The sequence below is a fragment of the Podarcis raffonei genome, chromosome Z (assembly GCF_027172205.1).
Source record: "Podarcis raffonei isolate rPodRaf1 chromosome Z, rPodRaf1.pri, whole genome shotgun sequence".
Taxonomy (NCBI): Eukaryota; Metazoa; Chordata; class Lepidosauria; order Squamata; family Lacertidae; genus Podarcis; species Podarcis raffonei.
Window position 1 is genome coordinate 18,678,016 of NC_070621.1, and position 17,749 is coordinate 18,695,764.

Below are 17,749 nucleotides of genomic sequence, written 5' to 3' on the forward strand. Positions count from 1 at the left end.
GGGGGGTGATTGGCCTTGGGGACATCTGGAGGGTCAGCTAGAGGACCCCCAGACCTTAGGTTCTTCATCCCTGCACCACCACCAAAAGAAATAATATTGTGGGGTAGGGGACAGGAAAGGACGCGGGTGGCGCTGTGGGTAAAACCTCAGCGCCTAGGACTTGCCAATTGCATGGTCGGCAGTTCGAATCCCCGCAGCGGGGTGAGCTCCCGTTGTTCGGTCCCAGCTCCTGCCCACCTAGCAGTTCGAAAGCACCCTTAAGTGCAAGTAGATAAATAGGTACCGCTTTATAGCGGGAAGGTAAACGGCGTTTCCGTGTGCTGCTCTGGTGCTGGTTCACCGGAGCAGCGTTGTCATGCTGGCCACGTGACCCAGAAGTGTCTGCGGACAGCGCTGGCTCCCGGCCTCTAGAGTGAGATGAGCGCACAACCCTAGAGTCTGTCAAGAGTGGCCCGTACGGACAGGGGTACCTTTACATTTACCTTAGGGGACAGGACTGTGCCATAACTAATAATATCCAGACAGCAAATGCAATCCCTGCTTTGCTTCCAGAAGATCTAACAAGAAAACTGTGACCCTCTGGAAATCAGCACAATTCAGAGCTGGGCACGTTAAGCCACACATACATACACGAAACATAGACTCCAAATGATTTTAAAAGATAATGTGTGTTTCTCAGAAGCCGACATTTCCACATAAATCTACTGGGACCCACCAATTCCGCTGACCTCAGAAAAGTGGCCAGTTAATCCCATTTGCTCATTCCACACTCTGCAACAGAAAGATGTTTTCCAAGCATGTAAGCCAAGCGGAAAGCTAACACCAGAGGGTAATGTTTATCGAGTCTCAAGGACAAATGTGGCCTGTGTTATAAGACTGCAGGGGGCAGCAGGCGGAGTTTCCATGAGAAGGGCACTGGCGGGGGTAAGGGAGAAAGTCTATTACAGAGCTCCGGCGAGAAGCTATGGAAAGCTACAGAAGGGCTTTATTATGCCTTCTTTATAGCCTATTATTTGATTCCCATCATGCAGAGGGCCAATAAAAGTGCCTAAGTAGCTGTGTTGATCTCAGTCTTGTTTCTGTTATACTGGCACCAGCTGGAAAGAGAAATCTAGCCAGCAAAATACACACAAACACATACACATTATTTTATTTTATTGCTGTTCACAGGAAAGAACAACAGGGAGGGTCCAGCATGGGCTATAAGCTCGTTGCTCACATCCTCTAGAAAGCTGCTGCAAAGTGGCACGTCGCATCCAAATCAAGTCCAAATCAAACCTTTTTTTTATTTTACCTTACCGTAATTTTTATTAAATTGTTTCAACATATAACAATATCATGCAGATATATAATGAAATAATGCCCCCTAAGCCAGAAGCTGGTGTTGTTGTTGTTTTGAAAAACAACAGCAAAAACCAAATAACATAAGAACGTAAATTTTTTTTATCCCAGACCGTTATTATTATGCTCAACGACTGGCATGACAGAAACAAAATAAGTAGCACATGGAACACAAGCATCCAGATGTGTATATAGTTGGATAAAACAGAATTAAGAGATTTTTAAAAATAAGGTAGCATATAGTGTTTCGGGGCTCAAGATTTCAAGAACATAAGAGCCTGCTGGATCAGGCCAATGGCCCACCTAGTCCAGCATCCTGTTTTCGCAGCAGCTGAACAGCAGTCCCAATGGAAAGCCCAGCAGCTGGATTTGAGCCCAAGATCCCTGTTCCCTCCTGTGGCTTCCAGCAACCGGTATTGAGAAGGGTATTCACTGCCCCTGACTGTGGAGGCAGAGCACAGCCATCGTGGTGAGCAGTCATTGACAGGCCTCTCCTTCAGAAATTTGTCTTCTTAATTTCATATACACGCACCATTGTAAAACTGTACAGAAAACTGACAGGTCCCGATCTCTGCATTCAAATGAGTTCATAAAACCTGGAGCAAAACCAGTCTCTTGGAAAGCCTAGCTGGGTTGGAGAGAGGGAAAGTCTGCCTTTCATTTGCCCAAAGTTATCTCTGGCTGTGGCATTTTATGAAGTGTCCTGGCACACTTCAGAGCTTTACATCAAAGCCATCAAAGGTCTGCTATGCCACCCCATGCCAAGAATCTTGCATTTGGAGAGAATGTCCATCTGGTGGTGAGCATTAAAGAGCCCGCTTGTCTTCCTGTTGGGAGAGAAAAGGGAAACAAGGGGACTTGGTTGCCAAGTGGATAGCATATGAAAAGGAGAACAGAACAGGTGATGGGATTCATTTGATCGCTCCTGGCTAGGTTTCCAGAGGCAGCATAGTTCTGAATGCCAGTTTGCTGGAAGCCACAGCAAGGGAGAGTTGCTGTTGTGTTTGGTTTCTGCTTGTGGACTTCCCATGAGGGCATCTGATTGACCACTGGGAGAACAAGGGGGATTCCCCCCCCCATTTAGAAAACTGGAACTCATAGACATCCAGTGAAGGTGAATGTTGGATTGATTCAGGGCAGAGTCATACAGCACACAAACTATGAAACTCCCATGGGAGGTGGTGATGGCCACCAACTCTCAGGCCAGTGGCCCAATTTAGTCCCGCTTCCTCTTCTTACAATGTGAAGCCCTCCAGCACGATCTGAGCACAAGAGCCTTCTCCCTTTCTGTAGTTTCCAGACACTGGTATTCAGAAGCATTGCTGCATCCAACTGTGGAGGCAGAGCCATTGTGGCTAGTAGCCATCAATAGCTTTCTCCTCCTCCATAAATTAGCTCAGGCCTCTTTCAAAGCAAACTAAGGCAGGTAACTGAACTGGTTGCAGCTTCAAAAAAAGGAGAAGGCCACCCAGCTAATTACAGCCCAGAATTTGTCTTTCCTCATTTAGGTATTTTAATTATATCCTCTTTCTCTTTCTAGTAACTGATGCTAGAAGCTCACATTTCCCTTGGAGTGGCAATGGGAGAGATTAACATATTACTTCTGCTAATGTGCTGGCAGTGGCCTCATAAGTCCTGCAGGAGAGGAGAGCTTGTCTTCCAAGGCTTTGTTTATGGCTAGTCCCTACAGATGCCCCCTATGAGCCAAGCAGCATCCCCAAAATAAAGCCATTAATTTATTGTCATTGCCAGAGTTCCTTTTGGCCTGCTGTGTGTGTGGAAACTGCCAGAAGTCCTTCAGCAGCGTGTTTAACAGAAGCCAGAGCCTTATGCACACATTTCCAAGCCATTCTTCCACATATGACCTTTTTAACAGTGGATTAGACAAATTCTGAGGAAGGAGGCTTGCAGCCCATGAAAGCCAATGCCACAGGCTGGCCCAAAACATTTTGCCACCTAGCGCAAAAGCAGAGATAGCTCCCTGCCCCCACTTTTCACATACAGAAACTGACTGGACATCTTCCTTTCTGGGGCAAAGGACAAGATGACACCCCACATTTCCATGTCCAGAATCTCTAGCACAGGGGTAGGCAACCTAAGGCCCGTGGGCCGGATGCGGCCCAATCGCCTTCTCAATCCAGCCCATGGACGGTCCGGAAAGTAGCGTGTTTTTACACGAGTAGAATGTGTGCTTTTATTTAAAATACATCTCTGGGTTATTTGTGGGGCCTGCCTGGTGTGTTTGCGTGAGTAGAATGTGTGCTTTTATTTAAAATGCATCTCTGGGTTATTTGTGGGGCCTGCCTGGTGTTTTGGCATGAGTAGAATGTGTGCTTTTATTTAAAATGCATCTCTGAATTATTTGTGGGGCATAGGAATTCGTTCATTTCCCCCCTCCAAAATATAGTCTTGCCCACCACATGGTCTGAGGGATGGTGGACCAGCCCCCTGCTGAAAAAGGTTGCTGACCCCTGCTCTAGCATGAGCATTTGGCTTTCCTCCCTACTGCAGACAGCTGATCTCTCATTCGTTTATGAATCATTCAAGAATAGTGGCAATACCGTATTTATTCAGAGCTCTACTCTGAATCATTACCAGCTAGGATTGCAGGAGGGTTATCCATCATAGTCAGTTCTTATAATGTGACTTATAGGAAGGTTTTTTTATAGCAGTGCTGGAGAACTATTGATAACATACCGGTACATCCTAAACCATTGTTGGTGGTGGTGTTGTAAATGGTTCCCTTTCTCCCTTCCAGTTCCTCCAGTAACATTTGGAAATTAACAATATTAATCCATCCATCTCCTCTCTCTCTCTCTCTCTCTCTCTCTCTCTCTCTCTCTCTCTCTCCAGATTTCATTTGTTAATTTCACCCTCACCACCAGCCTTTCCAAGGGCATAATCCCCAAACCGCTGCCATCAGAGGGATGAAATTTCAAAGCACCCAGCAAGCATAGATGGCTTTTCTCATAATCATGTAAAATAGTAATTAACATGAAATGATTAAACAATGGTGATGGATGTCACCCTCTAGCAAATTTGCAAAGGCAGAGTGGGAAATTAAGAGATAGTCAGCTCACTCCCGTGATGACTTTGAGTGCTGATTTTAATCATTTTAACTTGTTCTAAAAGGAGAGCAAGAAGGCATCAATGAGATTCATTTTGTTTATTTACTGAAGAATTTATAGATCACGCCTTCATAAAAAGCATATCAAGGCAGCACACAGTATACAAAGTAATAATAAAATCAGCCAAGCATCAATAAAGACAAAGCATCAAATTAAAGCATCATTAAAAACATCAGTAATAAATCAGTAAATATTGGTGGGTTAAAAATAAGGGGGGAAGTCATGTTCTAAAGGACTATCTGAACAATATGGCTTTCAGAAATTGTCTTTTGAAAAAGCAGGGTACACCTGGTCTACATCCATCAGAGGCCATCTAGCTCTGAATTCCAGTTGCTGGGAATTGCTTGGGAGAGTGATGCTGCTGCTGCGCTCAGCTCCTGCTCATGAGCTTCCCCTCTTTGGGGCATCTGATGAACCACTGTGATGAGAAGATGCTGGACTAGGTAGGGCATTGGCCTGATCCAGCAGGCTCTTCTCATGTTTTTATTGCCCTTGAATGCCAGGATGCCAATTAGTTACTATAGCTAATGAGGCATTGACCACTGTGGGGTGGGGGGGTGGATTTTGGCATTGCACAGGGTGCCACTGAAACTTGAGATGCCAAAGTCCCCCAGTGCTGCTAGACTAGATGGGCCACTGGCCTTGCCCAGCAGCGGGACTCCTTTGATGCTCTTACCTTTAATTCTGCCCCATGTCCCACTTTCTGCACTCCTATCCAGCCGCAGCCTGCACAGAGCACTATCAATTTCCCCAGACATGCTTTGAGGATTGTTCTGTCTCTTTATCATACCAAAACCAAGCATTATCACCCTGCTAGAGCTTACCAGTCTCTTCCTGCTTCATAACAGATCAGCTTTTAAATTAGGCGTGTAGCCAAGTGTTTTTTTTAAAGAAACACAAAAAAAACCTGACTTCAACTTTCTCTGGGGATCCATTCCTGCCTTTAGCATATGCATGGATGGATACATGCATTAAAATATATTTCCTTCCATTTTTTGTAGCTCCCTTTTGTGCTTCTGGGCACGGATGTGCAAGACTTAAAGGGGAAGTTTTAAAACTCATTGTGATGAAATCAGGTTGAGAAAAAATCCTGTTTGGGGCTTGAGGTTCCTGGTGGCAGAGAGTGAGTCCCCCTCCCCCAAACCAGTAGAGCCCATGAGCTGGAATGGCTAGACTGCTGGATTAGGACACGGGAGACCAGGCTTCAAATCCCCACCTGGTCCTGAAGCTCACCTTGGGGACCAGTTGCTGCCTCTTAGCCTAACCTACCTCGCAGGGTGGTTGTGGGCTTAAACAAGGAGGGAGAACCACGTACACAACCCTGAGCTCCATGGAGAAATGAATAAATGAATGGATGTGTATATTTCCAATAGCATTTCAGTGCTACAGCTCTATATAGAGCTTGCCTCAATGAATTATAACCATTTTTATTAACCTCCCTCCCAACAATGCCCACCACACCAAAGGTCGTAAAGGTTCAGTTGCTTTGGGGATCTGAGGGACTCGGAATTAAAATGCTGCTTACATATTGGGATGGCAAGCTCTCTTGCAACGTCCTTTTCTTGGTAGGTCAGAAGAGTTGTAAACCATGCTCTGTTTTAAATATTCACCTAGGGAAACAGAGGCTCAATGAGAGTTTGTTATGAGCAGTTTGTTATGATTTGTATTATTTTCTGGGCTTCCAGCTTGGGAGCATTATTCTGCACCAGCTGCAGTTTCTGAATATCCATGTGCCACGAGCTTCAGTATATGACCAAGGCACCCACAATGGCTGCCTGATCCATTTTCTTCAGGAATTGCACAGTGAGAATATTAGCCAAAGCTGAGTCCTCCTAGCCACATTTGTCACTGAAGTGTTGAGGAGCATACAATAAGATTATCAGTAAGAAAGATTAACAACAATAATTTAAAACTTTCAAAAAGTTAAAGTAACAATAGACACACACAAAAAGATTATAATTTGCATCTACTTTCCAAACATATGGGTAGGCTTGTCTAAACAAGAATGTTTTTAGCAGGTACTGAAACGAAGACCGGGAAGCTGCCTGTCTGATATCAACAGGCAGGGATGCCAGCAACAACAAACTTGACTCAGGAGCAGATTGGTAACCAATGCAGGTGTCTGGGCACAGATGCTATATGCTGACAAGGCCTCACTAGTGTCAGCAATCATGCTGCAGCACTCTGCACTAATGGAGTGTTCCAGAGTGCGTAGAGTGCATATTGCAGTAATCCAGTCTTGAAGCAACCAATGCATAAGGTTTAGAAGCTTGGCATCCATCGGTCTTCAGAGATAATGGAGTGCACCTCCAGGGGTGAAGACAAACCGCTGTGTTAACAGCACCCAAGTCACCTTCCTGGGCCACAAGCCTGGTCAGTGTGTATGGAGGCCCTGTCAGTCTCGTGGTTCAAAGCAAAGCAATACATTTGGCTGCAGGAGTTACCAAAAGGAGGCAAACAAGGGGCACTTCAACTGTTTTAGCGACTCCAGATTTGTGTAGGATTAGCCTTTTCTTCTCCCAAAGATAGCTCGCAAGGCACTGGAGGTTTAGGATCAGAGTTTTCCTTCTCCTAGATGGGCTCTCTTCCCAGGTAGATGAGCCCCATCTGCCCCTCTCCAGCACATGCAGAAATGCCTTACTGACCACTGGACACACTACTGGTCTCGTCCACTCCAGCCGCATGCCTGTCTTCACATGCAGGGGAAGTCCCTAACTCATTGAAGTTTGAGATGTATCAGCTATCCTCATCTGGTTTAGCCAGCTAGTCAAAGCCGTTTCCCACGGTATGGCCACTGTCGCATGATGTCAGCTTCTAGGAGCCACAGGTGAGAGCTGAGTGCAGGGTGGGGGCCAAAGGTGGACAAACTACAGTGGTACCTCGGGTTAAGTACTTAATTAGTTCCGGAGGTCCGTACTTAATCTGAAACTGTTCTTAACCTGAAGCACCACTTTAGCTAATGGGGCCTCCTGCTGCCGCCGTGCCACCGGAGCACAATTTCTGTTCTCATCCAGAAGCAAAGTTCTTAACCTGAGGTAATATTTCTGGGTTAGTGGAGTCTGTAACCTGAAGCGTATATAACCTGAAGCGTATGTAACCAGAGGTAACCACTGTACCCCTGAAGGAGCACTATGAGTTCCTCGTGAGAGGTTCAACCCAATCTCCAACATCCCATGCACCCCAATATACCACACAAAAGAGATGACTGCTGATCTTTTCATCAAACCTCTGCCAAGAGACAGTTTCCAGAACCTTCAAATCAAGCTGGGAGGTACTAGCCCTCTCCTAACACTTCAAACACTTCCGTATTGTCTGGATAAAAACTGGGTTTCTTCAGCTCACTTCCTGCTTAGCACTGACCCCCAAACCTACAGTGACCTCCCTGCAATCAGATGGGAAAGAGAGATGGAGCTGGGAATCTTACATTTAAAAAGGATGGTGAATTCACTACACTTGGCAGAAAGAAACTCATGACTTATTCATTGCAATTGTCATGCTAGGATACCTCAGCGTGGATGGTGCTTTGCAGCTGCTTCCGAAACTTTGTGGCTCGTGGTCCTTCCACCGAAGGAAATAAATATGATGGGGAACACATGTGAAAAAGATATAGGGGTCTTAGTAGACCACAAGCTTAGCAGACCACAAACATAACATTTCCTCACAAATGAAATATATTATGGTTACAAATCTATATTATACTTTACCTCGGTATCAAAAATCCAAGAGGCTGAATTAGATTCTGGATACAGGGGTTGGAAGCGCAGCTTAGAGTAGACTCAAAATACATCTTGCATTCCAGGGGGTTGGAAACTTGGGGTCCCTTCCAACTCTACAATTTTATGGTTTTTTGATTCTACTCTATATGACATATTGAAAACTGAAGGGAATAAATCATGTTAAATAATAAAACAGCAGCCTAATCTGCATTATTTTATTCCTGCCAAAGAATTATATTTTTCTTTGCAGAGAGTGGGGGGAGAACTCTGACAATATTATTGTAGAGAGAACCCTGGGATTGAGCAACATTCCTGTGGAATGAGGAAAAGAACAAGCTATTCTTCTAAATTTGCACTTCTCCAACCCCCCAAAAGTGTTTTTTAAAAGGGAAAGGGTGCATTTAAAAAGAAAATGCATATACTGTATTAATCACAAGGGCCGGATCTGATGTTGGGAATATCATAGAATTGTAGAGTTGGAAGGGACCCCACGAGGATAATTCAGCCCAACCCCCTACAATGCAGAAATCTCCACTAAAGCATCCATGACAGAGGCCACCCAACTTCTGCTTAGAAACCTCCAATGAAGGAGAGTCCACCACTTTCCAAGGGAGTCCGTTCCACTATCGAACAGCTCTTACTGCCAGAAAGTTCTTCCTGATATTTAGTCTCCCGAGTACCAAGAAACCCTAACCTTTGGAACTCCCTGTCTATTGATATCAAGACAGGTGCCTTCACTGGACTCTTTTTGGCACCTGCTAAGAACATTTTTGTTTAGGTAAGCCTGCCTAGATATTCAGAATGCTGGTGTGTTTTTCGTTTACTTGAATGTTTTTATTGTTTTTATTAATAATCCTATTCTATTCCTTTTGTAAGATGCTTTGAGCTTTTCCACAATCCAGAGTTGTGCAATTTTTATTAAATAAGTAATGAATAAAACCCAGCTCTCTTATTTTTGAGCATCTTTTTCTCCCATTTTTCAGAATGTGCCTGGATTTTGGGGAAACATTAAAATGCCCTACCCTGCTTCCCCGTCTCTTTGTGAAAAAAGTTAATCCCCGAAAATAGCTCTCAACGTCAGTTTTTCTTTCAACGCCTTTCTGGCAAATAATACCAGCTGCCACCCTTTCATAATGGATGAAAGATGCTTGCAGACCAGGTCCCGCTTGCAGGTCTCCTGCCTGTAAGTTGGCCACTATGAAAAGGAGGCTGGACTGGATGGGCTATTCGCCTGATCCAGCAGGACTCTTCAGATGTTTTCTGGAGCTGGGGGAGCAACCCCTGTCAAGCCAAATGGTGAATAATTTAGAATTTGCTCACGAGAAGAAAGGAGAATGAAATTTGTGTGCGTGTGAACTTCTGCGTAGAGTAGGATTCTGTCCCCTCTTTCCTATACATGCCTTTGATACAATCTAGTATAAATAATGCACACATCAGTGATACACAATGAAACTGGTGGCTATGGTTCCTCCCTACCCTGTAAAGTGCGGGAAGGTTTTGGGATGCGGGACAAGCAAAGGCAAAAATCATTTTGGCTCATAACAAGAGGAACTGCAAGCATCTTTCACCCATCATGAGAGGATAGCAGCCCGTGCAGGATTTTGGTTTGGTTCTGCTTTTAATGCAAAGCAAGGGAAACACATGAAAAGGCTTTTGTGGCAAAGAAGGTATTATTTGCCAAGAAGTCGTTGAAATAAAAATTGATTTTGACAGCTGGGGCTTATTAATTATTTCATAAAATTTGCGTTCCACTTGATTATAGAAAACCTCCAAGCAGTTTACAGAAAGAATAGAGCAATTGGGTTGTTAGTAAAAACATCTAAAACATTAAAAAAATTAAAACCAGTAATAAACTAAAAACACACCAGCATTTTGAGTATCTGGGTAGGCTTGCCTAAACAAAAATGGTTTTTAGCATGCACCAAAAATAGTTCAGTGATTTCAATAGGCAGGCAGTTCCAAAGGGTTATGGTCAGCCGTTTAGTGTTCCCGCCTGCCGTCTAGTATGTGTGTGCATGCGCGCTGGGGGGCAGCACACTTACCCACTGGAGGCCACAGCTTCCATGCTGCGGCTGGCAGCTCCCTCACATGCTGGATACCAGTGTCGGAGAGGGGCTCCACCTCAGCCCCTCTCTCTCTTCCACCCTGGGTCAGGCTTGACCTGGGGGTGCAGCTGCAACTTGCTGGCGGCTGCACCCTCCCCCATTGAAAGACATTTGCATTTGGGGAAGGGAGTGAGGCACAGCTTGGCAAGGCATGGAACTGTTCCTAAGCCTTTTCCCCCTTGCAACGAGGTCTAGAAACTTGTTTTTATCCACCATGCAATTTAAGGAAGCTGAACTGCATGCAGGAAACTATTTCCCGCATACTAAGCCAGCATCTGCATGTCTGGGGCTGCTCAGAATATGTGTGTCCCCTCTCCATCTTAGGACTGAAATGAGGCTTCAATCCTGAGATAAGCTAGAGGGTGCTTTTAGGCTGTGGCGTGGAAGTAAACATCTAGGCTCCTCACCCCCGGCACATGTGCCAATCCCAACCATCATCACTATTTATTTGTAAACTATGTTCAAAGCCACTTACAACATGAAAATATTCACCTATTTACTAAAATATAACAAAAGTAGTCATAAGCAATAAATAAAAACATTTCGAAATATATGCCACAAAATTAAACAATTTCCACAGAGGCCACAATAACGTCTAAGAATATATTTTTTTAAAAGCAAAATTTAATACTGATCCCAACAAAACAATACTGCTAAACAATATTTTACCCCAAGAGCCTGTAGGTATCCTCACACATCCTCCTCAGATTCCTAAAAGGAAAGTAAACCTGCATTTCAAAGCTTTTTTTCCCCATTTCTTTTTTGGAATGGTCTGAGTTATTATGAAACATGGATTTCCCTTATATCATTCATAATTTAAACAACAAGAGGCTGGTTTCCATGGTACCCAAGAGAAGGATGCTATTAAATGTTGACAAAGCATCTTTGATCTCTGCAGAACTGAGAATTCTCTTATTCTCCTTTCTCCTCCTGGCTCATAAAAAGAATCTCTCTTTCTTTAAAGTCTTTTGTCACATGTAATTACTTCGTAGCAGTAGTAGTAGTAGTTGCAATGTTAGAGCTATTCACAGTAGACCTGCTGAACAGCTTTCTCCCTGCTCAAGCCACTGGAATGACTTGACCTATATTAGTCACAACCAGTCAGATTTGTGACCAGGTGGGGGATTTGAACCCTGGTCATAGAGTCATAGAATTATAGGGTTGGGAGGGACTCCAAGGTTCATCTTGTCCAAACCCCTGCTCATCTAAAGCATCCATGACAGATGGCCATCCAACCTCTGGTTAAACACCTGCAAACAAAGGGAAGTCCACCACCTTGCCAGGGAGTCTGTTCCACTGTCAAACAGCTCTTACACTCAGAAAGTTCTTCCTGATATTAAGCCTTTCTTCTAACTTGAATCCATTGGTTTGGGTCCTAACCTTTGGAGCAGGAGAAAACAAGCTTGCTCCATCTTCCATGTGGCAACCCTTTACACAGCCATTGGTACAGGTCCTATCCTCTCTCAGGTCCAAGTTCTCATTTAATACCCACAATAACCCTTTGGAATAGGCTAGGCTGTGAGGCAATGGCTAGCCTTCAATGTCACACCCAGCAAGCTTCATGGCTGAATAGGGATTTGAATCCTGGTCTCCCAGGTCCTAATCCAGCACTGTAAAAACTGCACGGCACTGCCTCTCCAAAAGTTACACTAAAGTAAAAGGTGTGTGTATGTGTATGTGTTTAAATGAATGCTCAAAGATGTTGGGGGATTTGCTCTCAGAGCAAACTGCAAGAAACATTCAAGCAGAGGGGGAAAGGCTTTTGCGGAGGAGGGCTGTGTATAATTCATATCCCCCAAAAGCCCCTCTTAGCAGGCAAAACATGGCCCTCATCTTTAATTAATTCCTGGTGAAATATTTACACCTATTAAGCAGAGTAGCTTTTTAGCGCTCCCCCTTCCAGTTTTTTGGGTGGGTTTTTGTTCTGCTTTTTCTCTCTCTCTTCTCAAGTGAGATGAACAAGGAGTGGAAAGGCGCTGGAAGTAGAAATCAGTTAAGAAAGTGTCAAATCTGAGAAAGTCATTTTTTCCCCGTAAGATTTACACAGTGCTTGATGGGGTTGTTATTTTTTTAAACAACAACAACAAACAAACCTCAAAGCAATTTACAAAAAAGATAAAACAATTATCACTAAGAAAATCTAGCAGTCATGTTAAACTTCTGAAAAGTAAAAATAACAATAGAGTAAAAATAGATCAAAACTCTTATCAACTTTCTAATCATCTGGGTAGCATTGTCTAATATTTTTAGAAGGAAGCAAAAAGAGGCTAGGGAATGTAGGAATTGATTTAAGTACTCAGAGAGGATATATTATTCAGCTACAGTGGTACCTTTGGTTACAGATGCTTCATGTTACAGGCTCCGCTAACCCAGAAATATTACCTCGGGTTAAGAACTTTGCTTCGGGATGAGAACAGAAATCGTGCTCCAGCGGCGCGGCAGCAGCAGGAGGCCCCATTAGCTAAAGTGGTGCTTCAGATTAAGAACAGTTTCAGGTTAAGATCGGACCTCCAGAACGAATTAAGTTCTTAAACCGAGGTACCACTGTATTATCCTTGCTCATGTGAGTGAGATCAGCAGAGTACCATCGTTTGCAGCTTAAACTTGGAAACTAAGGTTTATTTAACCTAACCTTATAGAAACAAAAATTCAGCTAGCTTTACTGGATTTTCCTTGGTACTATCCCATTTCTCTCCCTTTAAAAATAACAATCACACACACACATTGTTTTGTGAAGAAATAAAAGTAGCATTTACTTACAAAACCTAGGTATTGAAGCAGCTATTACAGAAGCAAAATGAAGGCAGGTTGATAACTGCTATTTAAGTTACAAAAGTATAAAGCTGAAATTAAAAAATGGTACCTGAGCTGCTTGGTTCAAACATACAGGTGGGGTCAACTTGGAAACATGATAGGGGGAAAAGAGAAGGCCGCCCAGGCAGGAAGGAAGTATGTAGTGTTACAGCTTCCTGCCAAGGCAGACAAAGGAAGTGATCTCACAGAGTTCTCCCTAGCAAATTTTACAGGAAGGCTTTGTGAGCCTCAGCCCCTTCATATCACCATCTGGCAAAGCATGAATTGCTGGTTTGACTGCAATAATGCCCCACAGGGAAGGCACCTGCCTGCTGTCAATAGGCAGGGAGTTCCAGAGTGTAAGTGAAGCCACACTCAAAGATCAGTTCTCTACAGATGTGGAATAGGAATTATTTGGCACATGTAACAGGGCCAGTTCCACCAATCGAAGTGATCAATTAGATGTATAGGGGGTAAGGGAATCTTGTAGGTTTGCATTTAAAATCTGGAATGCTCAATAGTTAATAACTTTCTGGGCTCCTGAGTCTCAAGGTTTACTACCCTTAATTGGGCTGGCTTTATTATCAGACAGAGTGGTAGGATCTGTGGACAGGGCTGGCTACTAGCCATGGTATCAGCTGCTGGGAATTTTAAGTGGGGAGAGTTGCTGCTGTTGCACTCGGGTCCTGCTTCAGAGCTTCCCATTGGGGCATCTAGTAGGCCATGATGAGGATAGGATGATGGACTAAAGGGCCCCTCTTTAGCCTGATCCATCAGTCTCCTCTTTTCCATGCTAAACAAAGTGGCTCCTCCTATCGCCTGGTTTCCAGATACTTGATCATCTTGGCCGCCCTCCTCTGCACATGTTCCAGTTTGACAATATCCTTCTTAAATTGTGGTGCCCAGAACTGGATACAGAACTCCAGGTGTGGTCTGACCAAGGAGGAATAGAGTGGGACCATTACTTCCCCTGACCTTGGCACTAGACGTCTGTTGATGCAGCCTAGAATTATTGTTGTTGTTTAGTCGTTTAGTCGTGTCCGACTCTTCGTGACCCCATGGACCAGAGCACGCCAGGCACCTCTGTCCTCCACTACCTCCTGCAGTTTGGTCAAACTCATGCTGGTAACCTCGAAAACACTATCCAACCATCTCGTCCTCTGTCGCCCCCTTCTCCTTGTGCCCTCCATCTTTCCCAGCATCAGTGTCTTCTCCAGGGAGTCTTCTCTTCTCATGAGGTGGCCAAAATATTGGAGCCTCAGCTTCAGGATCTGTCCTTCCAGTGAGCACTCAGGGCTGATTTCCTTAAGAATGGATGCGTTTGATCTTCTTGCAGTCCATGGGACTCTCAAGAGTCTTCTCCAGCACCATAATTCAAAAGCATCAATTCTTCGGCGATCAGCCTTCTTTCTGGTCCAGCTCTCACTTCCATACATCACTACTGGGAAAACCATGGCTTTAACTATACGGACCTTTGTTGGCAAGGTGACGTCTCTACTTCTCAAGATGCTGTCTAGGCCTGTCATTGCCCTTCTCCCAAGAAACAGGCGTCTTTTAATTTCGTGGCTGCTGTCACCATCTGCAGTGATCGCAGCCTAGAATAGCATTAGCTTTTTTGTTGCTGTTGTTGCTGCATCACACTGTTGACTCGTGTGAAGCTTGTGGTCTACTAAGAAGTCTTTTTCATGTGTACTGTTGATTAGGGGTGTAGCCTGATGTGGGTGCTCATGACTTGATGAAGCTGCTCAGCAAAGAAAACCAATCTAGCAGAAGGTCTAGCAGAAAGTGCCTTACTGCACCAAGCTTGACTTCTTCTCTCTGATGTCTCCTTTTCATCTGCTTTCTCTGCCATTCATTCTCAACAAGTTTTCAAATAATCTGCAATATTAAAGTGGGTTTGAGCGGAGTGGGGGGGAGGAATCAGCAGCATCTCTTGAAATCAATTCTGAACGTCTTTTTTATCACTTGTGTCAAATCTATTTTTAAGAGACTGTCAAGATTGAAATTGTATATTCAAAGCAGGGCGGGGGGTTGGGAACACATTAGCATCCCTGCGCTGTGAGGCATAAATATGCAAGAGTGGAGGAGAGAGGATTTCTTAGGGTGTTGCCGATGACATCCTTCTGCAGATATCAAAGCACATCCTCAACAGGTTTTAATTCTGGAGTGAGATCTGGCCTCCCTGCTTCCAATGCTACAGAATTATCTGCTGGACTGTGCATATACAGCATCTACCTAAGCCTTTTAGTCTCTGTCCCCTCCAGAAATTCTCCAATCCCCACCCCACCCAATACACTGACTCTTTCTACTATACAGGGATGGAGGAAAAAATAATTTGGTCTGCATTTTAAAACTCAGCTGACCTAAGTCACACCTCCAGGGCAGGTATATGTACAGGGAAAGCTGTTTGACACTGACACTGTTTGACATGGAAAGTTGTAGACTCTCCTGTCTTTGGAGGCTTTTAAGCACAGATTTGATGGCAATGGGTTCAACTAGACCAGGGCTGACCGAAGTTGTTGAGCTTTTTTTTACAATTTTACCCCAGGACATTTACTGCCAGATTAAATCGGCCAGCAGGCCAGATTAGGCCCCCAAAACAGACTTTGGACACGCCTGGACTGGACAGATTTTGCAGTTCTGATTCCATGAAACTTTTGGCATGCCACCCTCCTTCCAGCCTCTTCAACTACTGTATCACAATTTGCTCCCCAGCAAGACCCCTCAGGCTTGGAACAGGTTCTACTTCTGCATATAACAAAATTCAATGGTGGTGTGGCAGAACAAGAGCCCTTGGGAGGAGGTACTTGGGGCAGAAATTTGCCTCCCCCCCACGCACATTTGTGTGTGTGTGTGTGTGTGTGTGTGTGTGGTGCAGAGCCAGGGAGAACTCACACCTGTCAAGGCCAACCACAAAATTGTTGGTGCTGTCTTTAAGCAGCGGGGAGAGATTATCTCAGGCACCAGCCAGTTGTTAAATATTCACTGGTGCAGACTTTTCCTTTTGCCTCAGTAGACCGGTGGAAAGATGGAAAGTGTGGGTAATAATTAGATTTGCTGCCTCAGACCCTGCTTAAATCATTTTGGGTGAGGGGGTGCATTGCAGTAACAAGAATTGAGCCCAGCTGCTGTTTCCATCTGCACTAAAAGCCCTTTGCAAGGAACCAGAAGAGGGGGAGGGGAGTATTTGTTACATCCTTCATTTGCAGCAAACTGACTCAGTCCAATGCTCTTGAGCCTAGCTGCAGATCCCAGTCAGCTGACACCCCCCTTTTTTTCCAAATTTTGCAATTGCGTTTTGCTGCAGTTTTGATTATTTGGGGTTGATTCGTATCATTTATTTGTTATATATAACCTGTGCTACAAGGCACTACTTTGGGCAAAAGATGGCTGCAGCACCTCTGGTTTGCACACTGTCTCAGAGGGATTCTCTCATCTGTGTAGGGGAACATCTCACCTGACTGCCCCTCTCACGAGGCAGCTTTATTTAGACCCCAGGAATTCCAGCCTTTACAGTGGTGTGGTGCCTGCCGTGGATTATGCAATGCAGGTGGCCAGGAGGCATGCATTTACTTTCCTGCCTTCACAAAGGAGGTGATTTAGGGTGAGAGAAGAAGGGGAGGCCTCCCCCAGAAGCTGCTTTTCTCTCCTGGTATGAAAATTACATCAAGCGCCTAATGGGCTGTAGAGTGCTGAAAAGTTCATGAGTCATGTCAGCAAAAAGAGAGAGAGAAAGCTCTTTTGCACATCATAAATATTTCATCTGAAATATCATTATATTTCCATTATCCTTCTGTCTTCACTACAGGTACAACACCGTTGTTTTCAACACAGTTTGGGGCACCTGGCCATTTCTTCTTCACACCACACCCAGAAGGAGCAGAAATTCATTAGAACATAGGAAGAGCCCCATGGGCTCAGGCCACTGGCCCAATTAGTCCAGCATCCTGTTGACACAGTGGACAACCAGATGGCCCCCATAGAAAGCCCACAAGCAAGACAGCAACTCTTCAGTTTCTGTTTCCCATCATCTGGTATTCAGAGGTAGACTGCCCTTAGGCCTGGAGGTTCTGCTATCAGAATAGACCTCCATAAGAAAAGCCCTGCAGCTGGATCAGGCCAGTGGCCCATCTGGTCCAGCTTCTTGTTCTCACAGTGGCTAACCAGGTGCCTCAAAGGGAAACCTCCAAGGAGGACCTGAGCACAAGGGCAGGCCAACTCACATTTTTATTGCAAACCTAATTTGCACTTTGCAAAACAATATGCCAAGCAAAACATAGCTATCCTTCAAAAATTGTACTACAGTGGACGCTCGGGTTGCAAACGTGATCCATGCAGGATGCACGTTCGCAACCCCACAGCATTCACAACCTGCATCTGCGCATGTGCAGGCTGCAATTCAGTGCTTCTGCGCATGCGCAACCACCGAAACCCAGAAGTAACCCATTCTGGTACTTCTGGGTTTCGGCGGTCCGCAACCCGAAAAGACGCAACCTGAAGCGGCTGTAACCCGAGGTATGACTGTACTCTGAATTTTGCAACGCTGTTCTTCAACCAAATAAGGTGTGCCAAAACAATGCATATATTAGCAGAAATTGATTGCAAAAAATGTGCATATTATGCACATTCCTCAAACCCTGTTGGAGATTATGAAGAATTTTTAGCC

The 17,749-nt window shown here is 44.6% G+C and overlaps 1 long non-coding RNA gene across 1 annotated transcript; it reads right to left on the minus strand.

The window, feature by feature from the left end:
- Window positions 1-507: 507 nt before the first annotated feature.
- Window positions 508-14,087, minus strand: LOC128406681 (uncharacterized). Its single transcript, XR_008328575.1, has 3 exons — window positions 13,051-14,087; window positions 5,995-6,079; window positions 508-2,168 (listed from the first exon to the last, which is right to left on the minus strand). It is a non-coding gene; the product is annotated as an uncharacterized LOC128406681 (long non-coding RNA).
- Window positions 14,088-17,749: the final 3,662 nt, after the last annotated feature.